The 20680-nt window shown below is 40.5% G+C and overlaps 1 protein-coding gene across 8 annotated transcripts in view; it reads right to left on the reverse strand.

Annotated features, from left to right (window-relative positions):
- Positions 1 to 20680, reverse strand: part of LOC140186043 (DENN domain-containing protein 1A-like) — a 630918-nt gene that overhangs the window by 261887 nt on the left and 348351 nt on the right. The window lies entirely within an intron of this gene.

Genomic DNA, 20680 nt, shown 5'->3' on the forward strand with positions numbered 1-20680 from the left:
AAGTTTAAAGTTCAACGTAAAATTTATTATCAGAGTATATACACATCACCACATACAACCATGAGATTCTTCCTCTGCAGGCATACTCTGCAGGCAAATCCATAGAGCAGTAACTGTAAACTATAAACAAACTGTGCAAATGCAGATATAAATAAATAGTAATAAATCATGAGAGAGAAAATACCATATAAGTGTCCTTAAATGAGCATAGCTATTCCCCTTTGTTCAAGAGCATGATGGTTGAGGGGTAGCAGTTGTTCTTGACCTGGTGGTGTGAGTCCTGAGACATCTGTACCTTTTACCTGATGGCAGCAGCAAGAAAAGAGCATGGCCTGGGTGGTGAGGATCTTTGATGATGGATGCTGCTTTCCTATGGCAACGTTTCATGTAGATGTGCTCAATTGTTGGGAGGGTTTCACCCATGATGTACTGGGCTGAATCCACTACCTTTTGTAGGATTTTCTGGTGTTCCCATATCAGGCCAATTATTATTGATTATTATTACTTCTTTCTTTTGGATTTGCACAGTTTGTTCTCTTTTGCACACTGGCTGAATGCCCAAATTGGTGAGGTCTTTCGTTGATTCTGTTACGTTTATTATTCTATAGATTTATTGAGTATACCTGCAATAAAATGAATCTCAGGTTGTATATGGTGAACATATATGTACTTCGATAATAAATTTACTTTGAACTTTGAAAAACTGATTTGTCAACTTCCCAGCATGCGGCTCCGACTGAACTTTCTGGATCTGCGAAGATTCTGTTGCTTTATTTTAATTATTATTTTTTTTAAAAAGTATACCTATTGAACTTTTTACGAAGTACCTTATGTATGAACTGAAAAATGATTGAAAATGAACTTCCTAGAACGTGCAGAAAATAAATTAATAAATATTTTTACTCCAAAGGTCATACAGCTTCCTGGCACAACCAGCGAGGCGACTGGTTCATAAAACAATAAGTATGAGCCGAAGACTCCGGCTTCCGGTTGCCTCTGCTGTATGAGATTTGTTAGCTCTCAGCTGGGAAGCTCTATGGAGCAATGAACCAAAGCAAAGGCACTTAGAGAAACCTGGTGTCTAATATCCTCCACTTGAACCCTGCTCCCTGAGGCCATGCCTCTCAGCAACCATTTTGCCAGCTGGGTGCTCAAAGTCACTGAATTTGGGGCAACGCTGAAAATAAAAGAACAGAAACTTCAGAAATCCAGGAGATTCAGTTCACGCCGAGTGCCAGGAAGTTCACAAAGGAATTCTCCACCAAACAATGGCAGCTTCAAAGAAAGATTTAATTATTTTGTGCTTTCTGACAGAACTGCACTTTAAAATTAAAAAGGAACTAGAAATGCCTTGATGTACAAATCACTCAACATGTGTAAAAAAAAATCGGTTTGCAGAATTCTGTAAAAAGATAGGAGATGCCATTGTTAAATGAAAAAATAGAATGTGCTCAGTTTAGCTCAGAATCAGAATCAGGTTTAATATCACTGGCATATGTTGTGAAATTTGTTAACTGTGGCAGCAGTTCAATGCAACACATAAAAATAGAGAAAGTACTGTGAATTACAGAATTACAGTTAAGTGTGTGTGTATATATATGTAAAATAGTTAAATTAAGTAAATTAAGTAAGTAGCGCAAAATAGAAATAACAAAAAGTAGTGAGGCAGTGTTCATGGGTTCAATGTCCATTCAGAAATCGGATGGCAGAGGGGAAGAAGCTGTTCCTGAAGTACTGAGTGTGTGCCTTCGTGGCTCCTGTACCACCTTCCCGATGGTAGCAATCTGAAGAGAGCATGTCCTGGGTGGTGGGAATCTTTAATGATGGACACTGTCTTTTTGAGGCACTGCTCCTTGAAATCAGTGTGTGTATCCGTACTTTTGTGATCTGGATTATTTTATTCAGATCTAAACTGTGTGCTGACAGAGGCATCCACTAGGAGGGAGGAGAAGATGGCGGCACAACGCAGCGCGCGCGGCCGTTCCGAATGAATATCGTATGTGTAACTAGGGGGCCGTGCACAATCTGGATTTGATGGAGACAGCCGTGAGAAGCACGAATCACTGGAGTAACTTCTGAAATGCCTGCTTCGCTGCCGCTGCTACTATGCGATCGAAAATCTCCAGAGGGGAAGGCCCCAAATCAGGGCTTTTGTCAGGGCCAGGGTCGAAGCGCTCGGCAGAGATGGTGCTCGGTGCTCGGTGTTGAAGAGGTGGTCAGAGGCTCGGAGTTTTCGGACGGACTCGGAGTCGGACTGTGGTCGGATACTTCCAGTATGCTGCATCAGCAAGTTGGCGGTGCTGGAGGTTTACCGTCTGCGTGAGATGATGGGATTTTTGAGAGACCTTGAGACTTTTACCGTGCCATGGTCTGTTCTTATCAAATTACGGTATTCCTTGCACTGTTGTAACTATATGTTATAATTATGTGGTTTTTGTTAGTTTTTTAAGTCGGTTTGTCATGTGTTTCTGTGATATCATTCTGGAGAAACATTGTATCATTTCTTAATGCATGCATTACTAAATGACAATAAAAGAGGACTGCGTGTCCTCATAATCTAATCTAATCTAAAATTAGAGATGTGAAAACATTGGTAATGTTTTGTCTCTGAGGTTAGAGCATGACAAACAGGATGAACAGTCTTCTTTCTGGATAGTGTAAAGTGTACTGGTCATTACTGTGGAGAGCATTGTGTGCATCGCCATCTGATATGGAGGGAGCACTGCACAGGATTGGAAAAAGCTGAAGAAAGTTGAAAAATCAACCGGCTCTATCATGGGCACCAGCCTTCCCAGCATCAACATCTTCAAAAGGTGATGCCTCAAAAAGGTGGCATCCATCATTGAGGAACCCCATCACCCAAGACATACCACTTTCTCATTGCTACCATCAGGGAGGAGGTACAGGAACCTGAAGGCACACACTCGTTGTCTCAGGAAGCGTTTCTTCCCCTCCGCCATCACATTTCTGAATGGACATTGAACCTATGTACACTACCTCATGTTTTCTCAACCCTTTTTGTACTATTTAAACTTTTTTAAACTTTCTCATTTATACTTCTTATTCTAACTTACAGTTTTTTGTTATATATTGCAAAGTACTGCTGTCACAAAAAAACAAATTTCATGACATATGCCAGTGATATTAACCCAGATTCTGATTTTGTCTTAAAGTGCTAAATGTCACACAGGCCTGTATGAGATATCTGATGGCTTATGCCATCACTCTTAAAATACACAAGAACTGTGGTGTCTCACACATTGGCGCTCTGTGAAAAGGAAAACTCCTTACAAGTTTTCTGCTACTTATGAGGATAACAACCTGCAGGTAGCTTTGATAAAAGATGATTATTGTACTCAGCACACCTGCGATGTCTTCCATTTCAAAATGACACCCATTTTCCTCAGCTGGGAGCAAAAACAGTTTCCAGTGCACAAAAGCGATGAGGGAATTTATTTTCCCCTGCTTGCTATTTCTGTGAAAGTGTGGGCAGTGCCGGGCTAAAAGAATTTTTAAAAACTGAGAAAAATTAATGAAATAAAAGTCACACTTTCTTCATAATTCATCAAAATCCTTTTACATCTGGATGCTACTTTAAAATGCAAGGAATGATTTTCATTCAACACATTAATGCTGTGTATTCTTTTTTTCTCAATTCAATGACTTAAATTTAATTGTGTTAAAAATCTGATTTATCATTTCATTAAATAGTTCCTTATGGAGTGTAAGAAATGTAAGAGAACACTGAAGCACAGCTTGTTTTTCTCTTCTCATGCCTCTCTTTTCCTTTTTAAGGTGGCTGGTGTCCTGTCAGAGTCCGTGATCTACAGTTGCACTCAAGCTATGGTTCTTCACGGGCGGTGTGTTCTTGCTCTCGGACTCACTGCGCAGTCTGGTGTTGTGATACCTCCTGGTGCGGTCTGAAAGATGAGCACCTTCGGGATGCTGTCCTGTGGACGACCCGATTCCTCACTGTTGTCACTGACTGAAGCATTGCAGGAGATTGAAACACCGAGACGACAGGTGGTGTATGGTGCTGTTGAAAGAAGTCCTCTGCACTCAAGTCAGGGAACTCAAACAAGTGACGCGGCATATTATAACAACAAAACAGTGAGCCACTGGCCTCCCGTTTCACTTTGTCAGGAGCGATATCTCTCCCTCCCTTGCTGGGGACAGGGAACCTGTCTGAGACATCAAGATGCTGCGACAGACAGTAGTTTTTGATGGACTCTGGATCATGGTCTCGGTGGGGGGGGGGCTTTGCTATTGCTTGCATGGTGGGTGGGGGGGTTTGATGCTTTTGCTGGAGCAGGTAAGGGAGGGTTGATCCTTCTGCTGCAGCTTGTGCGTGGGAGGGGAGGGGAGCTTCAGGGTTTTAACATTTTCTATCATTCATACTTTGGGGTTTTTTGGTTCATGGATGTCTGTGAAGAGTGAGAATTTCAGATCATATACTGTATACATTCCCTGATATTAAACTGAACCATTGAACTATTGAAAGACAGAGGGCTAAAAGAGGGCCTGAGGTTGCCTTAAGGGTTTGTACAGAAATGTTAAGAGCAAAAAGAAAACAACGGACAAAATTGGTCCTCTGGAAATTCAGATTGGTAATCCAGGTATGGAACCAAAAGTGGTGGGGGAGATCTTAAGTGATTTTATGCATATGTATTTACTTGGGAGATATAGACACAGAGACTATAGAAGTGAGGCAAAGTAACATCGACTTAATGGACCCTGTACAGATTACAGAGGAAGAGATGTTTGCTGCCCTGAGGCAAATTAGGGTGGATAGATCCCCAGAGCCTTACAAGGTGTTCCTCGGATCCTACAAGAGGCAAGCGCAAAAATTCCAGAGGCCCTAGCAGAGATATTTAAATTATCCTGAGAGACAGGAGAGATACCAGAGGATTGGAAGATAGCTAATGTTGTTCCACTGTTTAAGTAAGACTCTAAAAATAAACCAGGAAATTTTAGGCCGGTGAGCCTGACGTCAATTGTGGAAAGTTATTGGGAAGCATTCTAAAGGATTGGATTTATGAGTATCTGGATGGACATGGTCTGATTAGGCATAGTCAGCATAGCTTTGTGTGTGATAGGCCATGTCTAACCAATCTTACGGAAATTTTTGAGGAAATTATCAGGAAAGTTGATAAAGGCAAAGCAGTGGATGTTGTCTACACGCACTTTAGCAAGGCACTTGACAAGGTCCCACATGGAAAGTTGGTCAAGAAGGTTCAGTCACTCGGTGTTCAAGATGAGGTAGTAAATTGGATTAAACATTGGGTTTGTGGGAGAAGCCAGGGAGTGGTAGTAGATGGTTGCCTCTCTGACTAGAGGCCTGTGGCCAGAGGAGTGCCGCAAGAATCGGTGCAGGGTACATGTTGTTTGTTATCTATGATAATGTAGTTAACTGGATCAGCAAATTTGTGGATGACACCAAGATTGGGAGTGTGGTGAGCAGCAAGGAGAACTACTATCAGAGCTTGCAATGGGGATCTGGACCAGCTGGAAAAATAGTCTGGAAAAATGGCAGATGGAATTTAATGCAGACAGGTATGAGGTGTTGCACTTTGGTAGCACCAACCAGGGTAGGCCTACACAGTGAACAGTAGGGCACTGTGGACTGCTGTAAAACAAAGGGATCTGGGAATACAGGTCCATAATTCATTGAAAGTGGCATCACAGATAGATAAGAATGTAGAGAAAGCTTTTGGTACATTGGACTTCATGAATCAAAATATTGAGTACAGGTGATGGGTTGTTATGTTGAAGTTGTATAAGACATAGGTGAGGCCTAATTTTGAGTATTGTGTGCAGTTTTGGTCACCTACCTACAGAAGTAAATAAGGGTGAAAGTGTACAGAAAAAAATTACAAGTATGTTTCCAGGACTGGTGCACCTAAGTTATAGGGAAAGATTGAATAGGTTAGGACGTTATTCCCTGAAACGTAGAAGATTGAGGGGTGATCTGATAGAGGTATATAAAGTTATGAGGGGTACAGATAGGGTAAATGCAAGCAGGCTTTTTTCTATTGAGGTTGGGTGGGACTATAACTAGAGGTCATAGGTTGAGGATGAAAGATGAAAAGTTTAAGGGAAGCATGAGAGGAAAGTTCTTCAGTCAGAGGGTCCTGAGAGTGTGGAACAAGCTGCCAGAACAAGTGGAGGATGTGAACTCAATTTCAATGTTTAAGAGAAGTTTGGATAAGTACATGGCTGAAGGGCTATAGTCCCAGTGCAAATTGATAGGCAGTTTAAATGGTTCAGCAAGGACTAGATAGGCCAAAGGGCCTGTTTCTGTCCTATACTTTCCTATGACTCTATGGCTCCAAGTTAAATTAGATTACATTAAGTTACGCATAAAAAGTAGAATTTAGTTCATAAGAATTACAAGGTTTTAACAGCAAGCCTGCTCAACCACTTTATGGCCAAATGACTGCCTAACAAAGTTCAAAGTAAATTTATTATCAAAATACATATATATGTCAGCGTATACTACCCTGAGATTCATTTTCTTGCAAGCATTCACAATGGACAAAATACAACAGATTCAATTGAAAAGCTATACACAAAGACTGACCATCAACCAATGTCCAAAAGAAGACAAGATTCAAGATTGTTTAATGTCATTTCCAGTTCACAAGTGTAAAAGAGAACAAAATAATTGTTTCTGCGGATCTTATGGAGCACAGAAAATAAGATAAAAAAACACAATAATAATAAAAACACATAATGAATATAAATACATTAGACAACCTATGTACATAGATTGACGGCATGTCTGTAAAGTGATGTTAGGCACATGGTGATAAAGTAGTTGGTGGTTGGGAGCATGGAGAGGTGGGTTAATGCGTGTGCAAATTCAAAAATAATGATAATAAATAAATAAATACTACTGAGAACATGAGTTGTAGAGTCTTTGAAAGTGATACCTTTAGCAGATAATGCCATACCCACAACTCTATAGATTTTAACATTCACTTCACTTATTTTCACATCTGCCGTGCGAAATACAAAGTGCGCAACAGCCAGCAATCCTATTGAAGCACTTAGAAGTGTCGCATTATGGGTTCTCAACATGAAGCAGTTTATTCCGACGCATAAATAAGATTTCATGTATGTGCTTTAGCTGCAATCCACAGGAATATTCACACATCACTGAGAGAAAGGTCTCACAGTCTAAACCCTTTCCAGATGACATCAAGCGAACATGTTTTTAATTAAGCAGATTCAGGAAAATGACAGCTCAGTGTCAGAAGAGCAAGGCCTTGAACACGGCAGGAAGTCTCGAGACTGCAAACGTCTTGTCTACTGGAACCATGGTCTTTGAACTGTACAGCAACAGGAAGGCCACAACAGCCCAAGAAACCTGGTAATTTTTAATATGCTCAGAAGCCAGATAGGAACAAAATCTGTCACACAAATTATATTGAAAATCGGTGACTGCAAACCTTAATTAACAGAATCAGTTCTTGCTTTCAATCTTCAAAATTACTCTGGAAACTCAGGCATAAAAATGAAACTTCCAGCCAAGATGTCAGATAAACTCACTTTCGAGATGATGAATAAACTAGCAGGCATGAGAGACAATTAAATGAATATTTCATATGCACAAGGGAACCAAAAAGAGTAGCCAAACGCGAGGATGAGTAGAAAATTAATTGATTATGATAGGTAATACACTCTGATAGTGTAATGTGGAATCATTCATATGAATCACAGTACAATATGCACTAAGTAACTAATGTGTGCAGACAGCAGCAATTAAAAATATTTAAAGAAACATGAGGCTGAAGTGTAGCAGAATACTTTTGGTTCCATTAACAACAGCTCCTCTTCCCACTGAAGAATATTTCCTCCAGAAGAATCTCTCTCCACTATACACACAAGAGATTCTGCAGATGCTGGAAATCTTGAGTAATACGCACCAAATGCTGGAAGAACTCAGCAAGTCCGGTGGCATCTATGGAGGGGAGTAATGAGTTGACATCATTTTTATGCCATGGAGCCTTACTATTAACCAATAGATCTGTGGACCCCAAGTTGGGAATGCCTGCTAGGGAGATGGTTCAAAATGTATGATCTGTTTTGTAGAGCTTAGATTTAGATGCAAGTGGCAAAACAGGCAAATAAAGTGTAAATTTATGAGCTTTGAAAAGCAGTGTTGAGCAATTTACTAGGGTAAAACAAAATCAGCGGAACAATAAATCAGTATAAATGATTGTTTTCGAAATGTGTTTAACAAGAATAGTCAGCAAAGACTTGCTAAGATAAGGTCACATCTGACAAACTTCAATGAATTTTTTGGAAGCGATAACAAGGTGGATTGATTGGAGGAGCACAGTTGAGAAGTTTCCATGGATCTTAGCAAGACATTTGAAGAAGTCCTAAAACACAGACTGGTCAACAAAGTAGAAACACAAAGGATTCAATAAGAAAACTGTAACATTGGCTCAGAAGCAGAATGTCAAGGGCAGTGGTTGACAGAGCTTTAGTGAACCGAAGGATGCACGCAGTGGCTCAGTGGAAGGTCCCTTCTGTCTTTCTGATTTTCATGCAGGATTATTATTATGAAGTTTAATTCCTAGAGTGGTCTTAGTGAGGAGGAAAGTTCTCATAAGATATTAATGTGAAGATTAAGTGAGTGGGAAAGTGGCAAATGAAATTCAAAGCAACGCACACAAAATACCGGAGAAATTCAGCGGGTCAGGCAGCATCCATGGAGAGGAATAAAGTTGATGTTTCAGGCTGAGACCCTTCATTCAGACTGGAAAGGAAGGTGGTAGAAACCATGCGTGGTAACAACAGTGATGCATTTGGAGAGGCAACAATATATCTACTAAGTGGCAGAATGCATAGAAATATCGAGGGATTTCTAGAGGCAGCAACAGAACACTGTTGCCTCTAAGTTGCATGGGTATCCGGCTGTGCAGTAACTGAAATGCTCCTGTGCATAGCCTTTGTTGCCGCGCTGATAGAATAAGGATAGACAAGAAAGACTTTACAAAACGTGTAAGATTTTCTTTGTGTATAGAATTTCATTTTTCCCTTCAATTAGTGAATAAAATCAAAAGTATGTGATTTTTCAATTTTCATTCTAAATATTCATTATATGCATTTTACAAAAACATTTAAAGTGCCGCACACAAAACGCTGGAGGAACTCAGCAAGCCAGGCTGCATCCGTGGAAAAGAGTACAGTCGACCTTTCGGGCCGAGACCTTTCAGCAGTCCTGCTGAAGCGTCTTGGCCTAAAATGTTGACTGTACATTTTTCCATAGTTGCTGCCTTGCCTGATGAGTTTCTCTAGCATTTTGTGTGTGTTACTTGGATTTCCAGCATCTGCAGATTTTCTCTTGTTTGTGATTTAAAGTGCTGCGCAATTTTCGGGCTGTGTAAAAATTTCCTACTCAGAGCAACGGCGGGTGCCTGCGGCTGTAAAATAAATTAGAAGGAAAGTTGTAACAGAGATGCACATAATGTTTAAGATAATCAAACAAAAATGGAGACACAAAGGGTCTCGGTCCGAAACGTCAACTGTTCATTTCCCTCTATAGATGCTGCCTAGTCTGCCGAGTTCCTCTAGCTTTTTATGTGTTGATAAATGCCTGTTATTGACCAAAGCATAGTTACAATGCAGACAGAAACTATGGTTAGCAACGAGAGCACGGTTCTCATAATTAGAATATAAATAATAGAATAATAACCATAATAGAGTCAATGAAAAACCACGCCAACTTGGACAGTGTGCAAAAGACAATAAACAGTGCAAAGACAAAAATAAATAGATAATAATAATCAATAAATATTGAGAACATGAGATGAAGAGTCCTTGAAAGTGAGTCCGTAGATTGTGGAACATTTCAGTGATGAGACAAGTGAAGTTGACTGAAGAGCCTGATGGTTAAGGGGTAATAACTGTTCCTGAACTTAGGTGTGTGAGTCCTGAGGCTCCTGTACCTTCATCCTGATGGCAGGAGCAAGAAGAGAGTATGTTCTGGGTGGTGGGGGCTCCTGATGATCTATGCTGCTTTCCTGCAACAGTGCATAATGTCAGTGGTGGGGAGGGATTTACCTGTGATGGACTGGGCCGATATCCACTACTTTCTGTAGGATTCTCCATTCAAGGGCATTGATGTTTCCATACTAGGCTGTGATGCAGCCAGTCAATATACTCTCCGCTATAAATCTATAGAAGTCTGTCAAAGTTTTAGATGTCATACCGAATCTTCACAAACTCCTAAAGAAGTAGAGGCTCTGCCGTGATTTCTTCATAATTGTTCTTACGTGCAATATTTACAAAATGGTGCCAATGATTAAGTTATTAAGAGAGGCTGATGAGGCAGGGACTGTTCCTTGTTCCAAAGGAAGTTGAGTGAGTTTTAATCAAGATGTATAAAAATTTGAGAGACCTAGAAACAATGAATAGAGAAATTCAGCCTCCCCTAGCAGAAAAAGGCAAACTATGGAACAATGGTTTCAGGCAAATGGTGGAAGTATTAGAGGAGAACTGATGGATGCTGTCACCAAACACTGGTGGGAGTCAGAAGCTCAAAGTTCAAAGTAAATTTATTATCATAGTACGTATATGTCACCATATATTACTTTGAAATTCATTTTCTACAAACCTTCACAGGAAAATAAAGAAATACAATAGAACTGTATGAAAAACAAGAAATAACAAAGATTGACAAAATGTGTGAAAGAAGACAAATTGTGCAAATAATAAAACATAAAACATAAGTAAATACATACATACATACTGAATTGTAGAGTCCTTGAAAGTGAGCCTATAGGTTATGGAGTCAGTTCATCATGGAGTTCAGTGAAGTTATCCCTACTGGTTCAGGAGCCTGATGGTTGAAGGGTAATAATTGTTCCTGAACTTGATGCTGCGGAACCTAAGGCTTCTGTATCTCCTTCCTGATGGCTATAGCAAGAAGAGCACATGGGGTGGTGGGAGTCCTTGACAATGGATGCTGCTTTCTTGCAACACACATCAAGTTGCTGGTGAACGCAGCAGGCCAGGCAGCATCTCTAGGAAGAGGTACAGTTGACGTTTTGGACCGAGACCCTTCGTCAGGACTATCACAAGAAACGTCGACTGTACCTCTTCCTAGAGATGCTGCCTGGCCTGCTGCGTTCACCAGCAACTTTGATGTGTGTTGCTTGAATTCCCAGCGTCTGCAGAATTCCTCGTGTTTACTGCTTTCTTGTGATAGCTCTTTATGTAAATGCCCAAACGATAGTGAGTATTTTGCACGGGATCGACTGGGCTGTATCTACCATTTTTTGAAGACTGTCCCATTCCTGGCAGTGGTGTTTCCATAACAGGAAACTCTATGAAGAACTTACTGACTTGGACAATAATGCAGGCAGATATATTTTCCACATTGAAAAGCTAAATTGTTGACATGCATATGTACAGGAGCCTTAGATGTCACACCACCAGATTCAGAAACAGTTTTACATTTCAACTGTAGGGGTCTTGAAGCAGCATGGATAACTTCACTCACCTTAGCACTGAACTGATTACAAAACCTATGGACTCACTTTCAAGGACGCTATGACCCATGTTCTCAATATAATTTATTATTTATTCGTTCATTATTATTAATATTTGCTTTTTTGTGTTTGCACAATTTGCTTTCTTTTGAATACTAGTTGCTTGTCTGTGTTTGTGTTTAGTTTTTCATTGATTCCACTGTGTTCCTTTGTATTGACTGTGAATGCTTGCAAAGAAGTATGATACTATTACAGTTTGGAGTTTGGAGTTCAATTCCAATGCTGCCTGTAAGAAGTTTGTATGTCCTTCCTGTTTCGTCCAGGTGATCCAGTTTCCTCCTATGTTCCAAAGATGTACAGGTTAGAAGGTTGTAATTTGTAAATTGTCCTGTGATGAGGCCAGGGTTAAATTGGTGGGTTGCTGGGCCGAAAGGGCCCGTTCCACACTGTATCTCAAAATAAATAAATAAATAAAACAAATCTCAAGGTAGTGTGTAGTGACAATAAATTTACTTTGAACTTTGACAATGAATCTTTGCGTAGTACACAGAGACAAAAACATACTTTGATAATAAATTTACTTGAAAGTTTGGCCGAGTTTCTCCAGCATTTTGTGTTTGTTGCAACTATTTAGGAACTAGCTTGGAGAAGAATGAAAATGGGCAAATTTACATTTATATATTGTTTTAAATATTAGCTCATGAAGCATCATGTAAACATTATAAATCAGACAATGATGATCACTTTTTTTCTCTGTATAATCTAAATGTGTTTGAAATATGCAATAAGCCTGTAAACACAAGAGATACAGCAGATGCTGGCAAGTCCTGATAAATGGTCTCGGCCAGAGATATCAACAGTTTATTCCTCCTGATAGATGCTGCCTGACCTGCTGAGTTCCTCCAGCATTTTGTGTATGTTGTAATAAGTCTATTCTATGGGTCCAGGGCTGCAGAAGATTCTCAAGAAAAAGGGTGATGACCTGGTGCATACATAAAAAGGGGGAAGAGTGCACAGTGAGTATAGAGAATTAGGGAAGAGGCTAAAGAGCAAGATCTCCAAGGGAGTAATCTCTAGATTATTCCCAGTACCACATGCTAGTCAGTGTGGGATTAGGATGAATGAGCATTCTGAGGAGGTAGTGCCGGGGCAAGGTTTCATTGGGATCTCTTCTCGGGAAGGTATGACCTGCACAAAAAGGACGGGTTCCACCTGAGCCTGCAGGGGATCAATATCTTTGGGGGCAGGCTGCTAGAGCTGTTGGGAAATGGGAACCAGAGTGACAGGGCTGAGGATGGTGCAGCTGGCAGACAAGTCGATGCAGTGTGTAGTGAGATTGTGAGGAAGGACAGGCAGATGATAGGGCAAAATTGCAGTCACTGCGAATTCCTGTGGGTAAAAACCCATAAGAAAAGAAAAGATATCAAAGAGGATACCAAAAGATTTTTCAGATATATAAAGAGTAAAGGAGAGGTGAGTGTGGCTATTGGACCACAGGAACCTGACACTGCAGAGGTATCAATGAAGGATAAAGAAATGGCAGATGAACTTATAAGTATTTGCAATAGTCTTCACTGTGGGAGACACTAGCAGTATGCCAGAAATTCAATAATGTCAGGGTGCAGAAGTGAGTGTAGTTGCTATTAATAAGGAAAAGTTGTTTGGTAAGCTGAAAGGTCTGAAGGCAGATAAGTCACCTGGACCAGATAGACTATACCCCAAAGTTCTAGAAGAGGTAGTTGGAGAGATTATGGAGGCATTAGTAAAGATCTTTCAAGAATCACTAGATTCTGGGATGCTTCCAGAGGATTGGAAAATTGTAAATGCCACTCCACGCTTTTAGAGAGGCAGAGGAAAGGAAGTTATTGGCCAGTTAGCCTGACCAGTGGTTGGGAAGATGTTGGAGTCTGGGGTACTTGGAGGTGCATAATAAAGTAAGCCAAAGTCAGCAAGATTTCATATCATGGTGTCAAAGATTACAGGGAGAAGGCAGGAGAATGGGGTTAAGAGGGTTTAATAAATCAGCTATGTTGGGTCGAGTGGTATAATTCTGCTCCTATTTCCTATAGTCTATACAGTGAAATGTGTCGCTTGTGTCAAAGACCAACACAGTCCAAGGATGAGCTGGTGGCAGCCTGCAAGTGTCACCACACATGCCCATAACTGACTAACCCTAACCCTAGCTGTATTGTTTTGCAATACTGGGGAAACCAGAACACCTGGAGGAAACCCACATGATTGCAGGGAGAACGTACAAATTCCTTACAGAGAGTGACAGGAATTGAACCAGGCAGCGTTATGCTAACTGCCTATGCTACTGTGTCATCGAATCGCTGATCCATGCTACGAAAAAAAGAGCAACTGCATTTATGTGGCATCCGGTATCTTGGCAATGGGAATGTTTCACCAGAATAAATTATAAAACGGCAAAGAGCAGAAATTCACACTATTTTATTAGTGGCCGTGTCTGACTTTGCTAAATACATACAATCTATAAACACCAGGTCTAATTCCTAATTTACTGTGGGGCATCTGGAAAAAATGCATGTAATCACACTTAATTACAACATAAATATTCAGCACAGTGCATTTCCACCTCATTATCTTATTAATTCACAACTTTTATTTGGAATTTACCCCACATTAAAGGCAGCAAAACCTGCTTGTGCACACTATCGATCAAACAAGTGAGGATGAGTTCTAACTTCCATCCAAACATCACTTGCCCAGGGGGATGGAGAATGATGGATAGCCGGTAGCCACACATAATGGCAGTATTCATAATCACACCAAAATGGCATTAAGGTCATTTCCAACAATGTGAACTTTTCAAAAAGGTCTATGATCTATGAAAGCAAAAGAGAATGATGCCAATGTGCTCATCTCACAAAACCTCTCATGGTCCCAGAAAAAATCCCACATGATACCTCTACTTTCTGAGGAAGCTGAAGAAAGCTGTACTATGCACACCTACCGTATGCTCAAGTCATTCTACAGATGCACAGTAGGGAGCATCCTAACAAGCTGCATCACTGCATGGTACAGAAACTGCATTGCGGCAGACTGGAAGGAACAGGTAGCCAAAAATGCAAGACAGCTTCACTGGCATCAGCCCACCCGTCATCAAGAATATAGATACAGAAAGGTGCCGGAAAAGGGTCAGTAACATCACGAAGGATCCCATCCACTCCGCCCATGGATGGTTTGCCCCACACCGCCAGGGAAAAGGCGACACAGCATCCATACCTGCACCATGAGATTCATAAGTTATTTTCCCCCAGCAGTAAGGCTAATGAACACGTCCACCTACTAACCCCCCACACCTCCTACCACCACTACTTTATAATTTTCTGTCAGTCACTTTATGTTCAGACACTCATGTCCAGCGTCACTTTATAGACATAATCTATGTATATAAGCTATCTCATACATATATACTTATTGTGATTTATTATTATTGTGTTCTTTATTTTATTGTGTTTTTTGTGCTGTATCGGATCCAGAGTAACAATATTTCATTCTCCCTTACACTTGTGTACTAGAAATGACATTAAACAATCTTGAATCCTGAATAGGCCTGTAGTCACACGTAATAACAACATTCAGAAGCACACCATCATAACATTTCAAACAATGTGAACTTTCACAAAGGTTTATAATCCATGAAAACAAATGAGATAGATGCCAATGCATTCATTCCTAGATATTCAATGAACAGCAATTATGAATGGTAAAAAGGAGATGCTCCCAGAACTCCTGTTTATGTCAATGTAACAGAACTGCATCACGATGCACAACACAATAAGATCTTGGAGCAGAATTAGGCCATTAGGCCCACTGTATCTACTCAGCCTTTTCACCATGGCTGATATATTATCCCTCTAAACTCCATTTTCCTGCCTTCTACCCGTAACCTTTGATGTCCTTACTAATCAAGAACTTAACCTCTGCTTTAAATATACCCAATAACTTGACATCACAGCCATCTGTGGCAACAAATTCCACAGATTCCCCACACTCTGGCTAATGAAATTCCTCCTCATCTCTGTTCTAAAGGGACGTCCTTCTACTCTTGAGTCTGTGCCCTCTGGTCCTAGACTCCACCACTAATGTAAACATCCTCTCTATGCCCACTCTGTCTAGGAATTTCAATATTCAAAAGGATTTAATGGGACCCCGTCCCCCACCCTCATTATTCTAAGCAGGCCCGGAGGCATCAAACACTCCTTATAGTAAGAGTTCTATAGAAAATGCATGTATGACTGCAGACGATTTCCAAACAGAAGTCTGAGAGTGCCAAGAAATGATGGAGATTTGTTCACAAACACAAGAGATTCTGCAGATGCTGGAAATCCAGAGCAACACACACAAAATGCTGGAGGAACTCAGCAGGTCAAGCAGTACTGGTGGAGGGGAATAAACTGTCAACGGTTTGGGCCAAGACCTTTCATCAGGAAAGGAAAGGGGCATAAATCAGAATAAAAAGATAGGGAAGGGTAAGAAATACACACTGGCAAGAGATAGATGAGACTAGGTAAGGGAAAAGTGGGTGGACAGTTGAGAGTGGGGGAATGAAGTGAGAAGCTGGGTGGAAGAGGTAAAGGGCTGAAGGAGAGGGAATCTGATAAGAGAGGAGAGTGGACAATGGGAGAAAGGAAAGGAGGAGGGGCACCAGATGATTGTGATAGGCAGGTGAGGAGAAGGGAAAGGGTAAGATGGGGGCCAGAAAAAGGAATGAAAAAGAAAGAAGATAGAAGGGGAATATATGCTGTTTGCCACATCTAAGAATGCTACACCACATCCCTCTTTAATTGAGGTCAAGAAGCTAGTCAGCATTACCAAATTTGTACCTAGATTGTTCAAGGCATATTCAGTACTTTGAAGTATTGAATAGGCATGATGTGATCAAAACAGTTTAATACCTTTATCACCTATTAAATATTCATGCAGGTCAAAGCTTTGCGATTAGTTGGCAGAACACCAAATTCTACAGTAAGTGACAAATATCGACCCATACTCTCAAATTAACAACACGTATCATTAACCCAAATTCAGTCCAGATAACCAGATTTAGCAAGACTAAAACTGTGCTTAATCAGGTATTAAGCACCGAAAAATCTTCCTAATTTAAATTACCATATTTCTTTTTTTTAATACAAATATTTGTAGCAGCTGAATCTTAATTAAGGCCACAATGTCGTCCCTGGCATATTTCTGAAAGTCAGTTCTTTAAAGGTCACACTCTGAGCTTTCATTCTTTGCACTGGTGGGTGGTAAAAATATACCCTCACGTTTGAACAGATTACATGATTAAGTAAACCTCATTAACAACAGTAATAGGGCTTTGGGCTTAGGGGTAGAATCTGTTCTGTTAATTTAAAAATCTGCAAAAAATGCAATTTTTGTTTATGTAAAAACAGTAAAGCAGCTGTGGTTTATTTTTAGAAAATATATAGGTGATAAAATTGCTGCTAAATTAATTTATTCAGACAAACATAGTCTGTGCCTTATGAATTCTAAATGGGGTCACGTCAGACTGCATAAATCAGTCAAAGTGTTTGTTAATCCAAAATAAGTGCATTCTTGGTAATTACCAGTTTTATGACCAGTTAGTCTAACAAGCACATTGACAAGTCGTTCATTAGTCATATTCTTAAAAACAAACTTAAATCGACTCTACCGACATTATTTATTTGAGTTGGGGGAGGGTGGGGAGGAAACAGCCAATCGTTTTGCTTTGTCCATCCACACCTGGGTTCCCAGCAACAGGATTTAATGTGATGCTCCTCAGAATTCTTTTGTCAGAAAGTCATGAATGCATAATCTATGGACCCAGAGCCAAACCTTGAGCCACTTGTACCAGTGTCCCTGGAACTCCTACCAGCGTGCACCTGAAAGAAAGCGGGGAGCCACAACCCTTATGTGTTAATTACACATATGAAGCCTATTATGCAAAGCAAGGTCACCTGCTGGCAGCGAAAATGAATTGAACCTGCCCTTCCTGTGTGCCGTGAGTAAATTGAAGGCTCATTTCAACAGGAGATAATGGTTTTCAGATTACATTCCATGTAATCCTGAGACAGCTGGGTATTTAACATTTAAATCATCCACAGGGAACAGTCCTTTTCCATTTAAATGTTTCAAGCCCCTATCACTCACTTCACTTAAAACTCTTGTTATCCCTGCTGGCAACTGATTTAATTACTTTTTGGATGTTGCCAGAGTAAATACGAGGCAATATACCATATTATTATAGTGTAAACCATGGCTCAGTAGGTAGAACCCTTATCTGATTTAGAAGGTCGAAAGAATCAAGATCCACTTTTGAGACCCAAGCATAAAAAAATCTAGGCTAAAGAATTCAAAGTTGCATGGAGACAGTGCTGAACTATCAGAAATGCTCTTTCAGAATCAGAATCAGTTTTAATACCACTGGCATATTTCATGTAACTTGTTTTGTGGTAGCAGCGTATTGCAATAAATAACAATAAAATACTACAAGTTGCAATAAGTATATATAAAAAGTAAACTAAATAGGTAGAGCAAAAAGAGAGAAAAAAAAAGATAGTGAGGTGGTGTTCATGGGTTCATTGACCATTCAGAAATTTGATGGCAGAGAGAAGAAGCTGTTCCTGAAAGGTTGAATGCACATGTTCAGGCTCCCGTACCTCCACCTTAATGGTAGTAATGAGAAGAGGGCATATTCTGGATGATGGGGGTCCTTAATGATGGATGCCACAAATTTGAGCTACTGCACTTTCAAGGAGTCCTTCAGATACAACGTTAATCTGAGGCCCCATTTTTTTCAGTCAGATAAAGGATCTTGACCCAAAACATTGATTGCCCATTTCCCTCAATAGATACTGCCTGACCTGCTGACCCTCCCATTCCATTTCATCCATCTCCACCAAATTTGCCTATATTCAGCCCATATTCCTTTCACTATACATGAACTATGCAAATGCCTTTTAGATCTTATAATTGCCTCTGCCTTCACCACTTCCTCTGGAGACTCGTTTCATATATGCACCACCCTCAGTTTCCTCTTAAATTGCTCCCCCTAACCTAAAACTTACATTCAGTGGCCACTTTATTAGTTACACTTGCACACCTGCTCATTATTGCAAATATCTAATCAGTCAATCATGTGACAGCAATTCAATGCATGCAGTCATGTTCAAGAGGATCAGCTGTTGTTCAGACCAAACATCAGGTTGGGGAAGAAACGTGATATAAGTAACTCTGACAGTGGAATAATTGTTGGTGCCAGATGGGGTGGTTTGAGTATCTCAGAAACTGCTGACCTCCTGGGATTTTCATGCACAACAGTCTCTAGATTTTACAGAGAATGGTGCGACGAGCAAAAATAAAACATCTACTGAGCAGCAATGCCAGCAGTGGGCAAAAATGCCTTGTTAATGAGAGAGGTCAGAGGAAAATGGCCAGACTGGTTCAAACTGACAGGAAGGCGACAGTAACTCAAATAACCACACGCTACAACAGTGGTTTGCAGAAGTGCATCTCTGAACACACAATACATTGAACCTTGAAGTGGACAGGATACAGCAAAAGAAGATCACAAACATACTTAGGGGCCACTTTATTTGGAATTGGAGGTCCGTAATATAGTGGTCACTGAGTGTATGCTCTCTAGTTTTAGAGTCCCTAACGTCAGGGCAAAGTTTATGACCATCCACCCCACATGATGTTATACATTTCTCCAAAGTCACCTCTCAGTTTCTGTTACGTTTTGTAACTCCAAAACTAATCAAAGAAAATCACAGGGCTAGGAAGATGCATGTCTACTTTTTAGTTTTACTTTAGCGTGGTATGTACATATGATGTGGTGACATAATGACATATGCCATTCACGTACTTTTACATATAACCAGTAACAGATTATGTAAACAATAAAGAATGCTTAATTAAATAATATATTTACAACATTACTCAAATATTATTGAAATATTAAATACACAACACTCTTCCCTGTTTAGCTATAAACCCCAACACAATATAGAATGCATCGCAACTTATTTACATATATACAGTAAATACAGTTTACTATTTAAAACAATTATAATATAGACATCCACAGCATAGTAAATTTGAAATTATCCCACACAGACCTCAAGATTTAATCCCTATGGAGGAGTTCTCAGTCTTGTGGGATGTCCTGAAGACATTCACAAAGATGATTCCGGGAATGAAGGGGTTAACATATTAGGAGTGTTTGGCAGCTTTGGGCCTGTACTCACTGGAATTTAGAAGAATGTGGAGAGATCTCACTGAAACCTACTGAATGTTGAAAGGACAAGATAAGTTGGATGTGGAGAGGATGTTTCCTATGATGGGGGTTTCCAGAACTAGAGGGCACAGCGTCAAAGTTGAGGAGAAACCTTTCAGAAAAGAGATAAGGAGGAACTTTTTTAGCCAGAGAGTAGTGAATCTGTGGAATACTGTGCTACAGACTGCAGTGGAGGCCAAGTCCGTGGGTATGTTTAAAGTGGAAGTTGATAATTTCCTGATCCGTCAGGGAATCAAAGAATATGGCGAGAAGGCAGATATATGGGGTTGAGTGGGATCCGGGATCAGCCATGATAGAATGGTGGAGAAGACTTGATCAGCTGAATGGCCTAATTCTGCTCCTGTGTGTTGTGGTCTTATGGGATAACGTCTTTCCTGACAAGCGGTGGGGGGGGGGGGGTCACTTTGCTTGGCAGGTGAGATTTGTGGCTGTGAAATAATCTCAGGTTTTGGGGCCTCCTTCATGGTGGTTGTAGGAGTTGACCCTGGGATTGGAGGAAGTGGTTGTGACAGCTCTGGGCACATTTCTTTTCTAACAGTTGACTGTGCTCTCCTTAACTAACCATTGTATTGTATCCCGATGACAGTCTCCGCTGTGTAGGACAGTGGTCCAGTTCTGTCCTTAATCTTTCCAAGCACCCACTTTTGATCATCTCTGTAGTTCCTTATCAGGACTGCTTGTCCAGGAGTGAAACATTGAACCTCCTTGTTTGAGGAACCTTCAATTTGTCTCAGCTGTTTGACCTGCATAATCCTTCTGAGATCAAGTTTGAGGAGGTCCAAGTGTGAGTGCAAGGAACGACCCAGGAACAGCATAGCTGGTGAGTTGTTGGTTGTGGAGTGTGCTGCATTGCGATATGCAAAGAGGA

The sequence above is a fragment of the Mobula birostris genome, chromosome 22 (assembly GCF_030028105.1).
Source record: "Mobula birostris isolate sMobBir1 chromosome 22, sMobBir1.hap1, whole genome shotgun sequence".
In the NCBI taxonomy this organism is placed as follows: Eukaryota; Metazoa; Chordata; class Chondrichthyes; order Myliobatiformes; family Myliobatidae; genus Mobula; species Mobula birostris.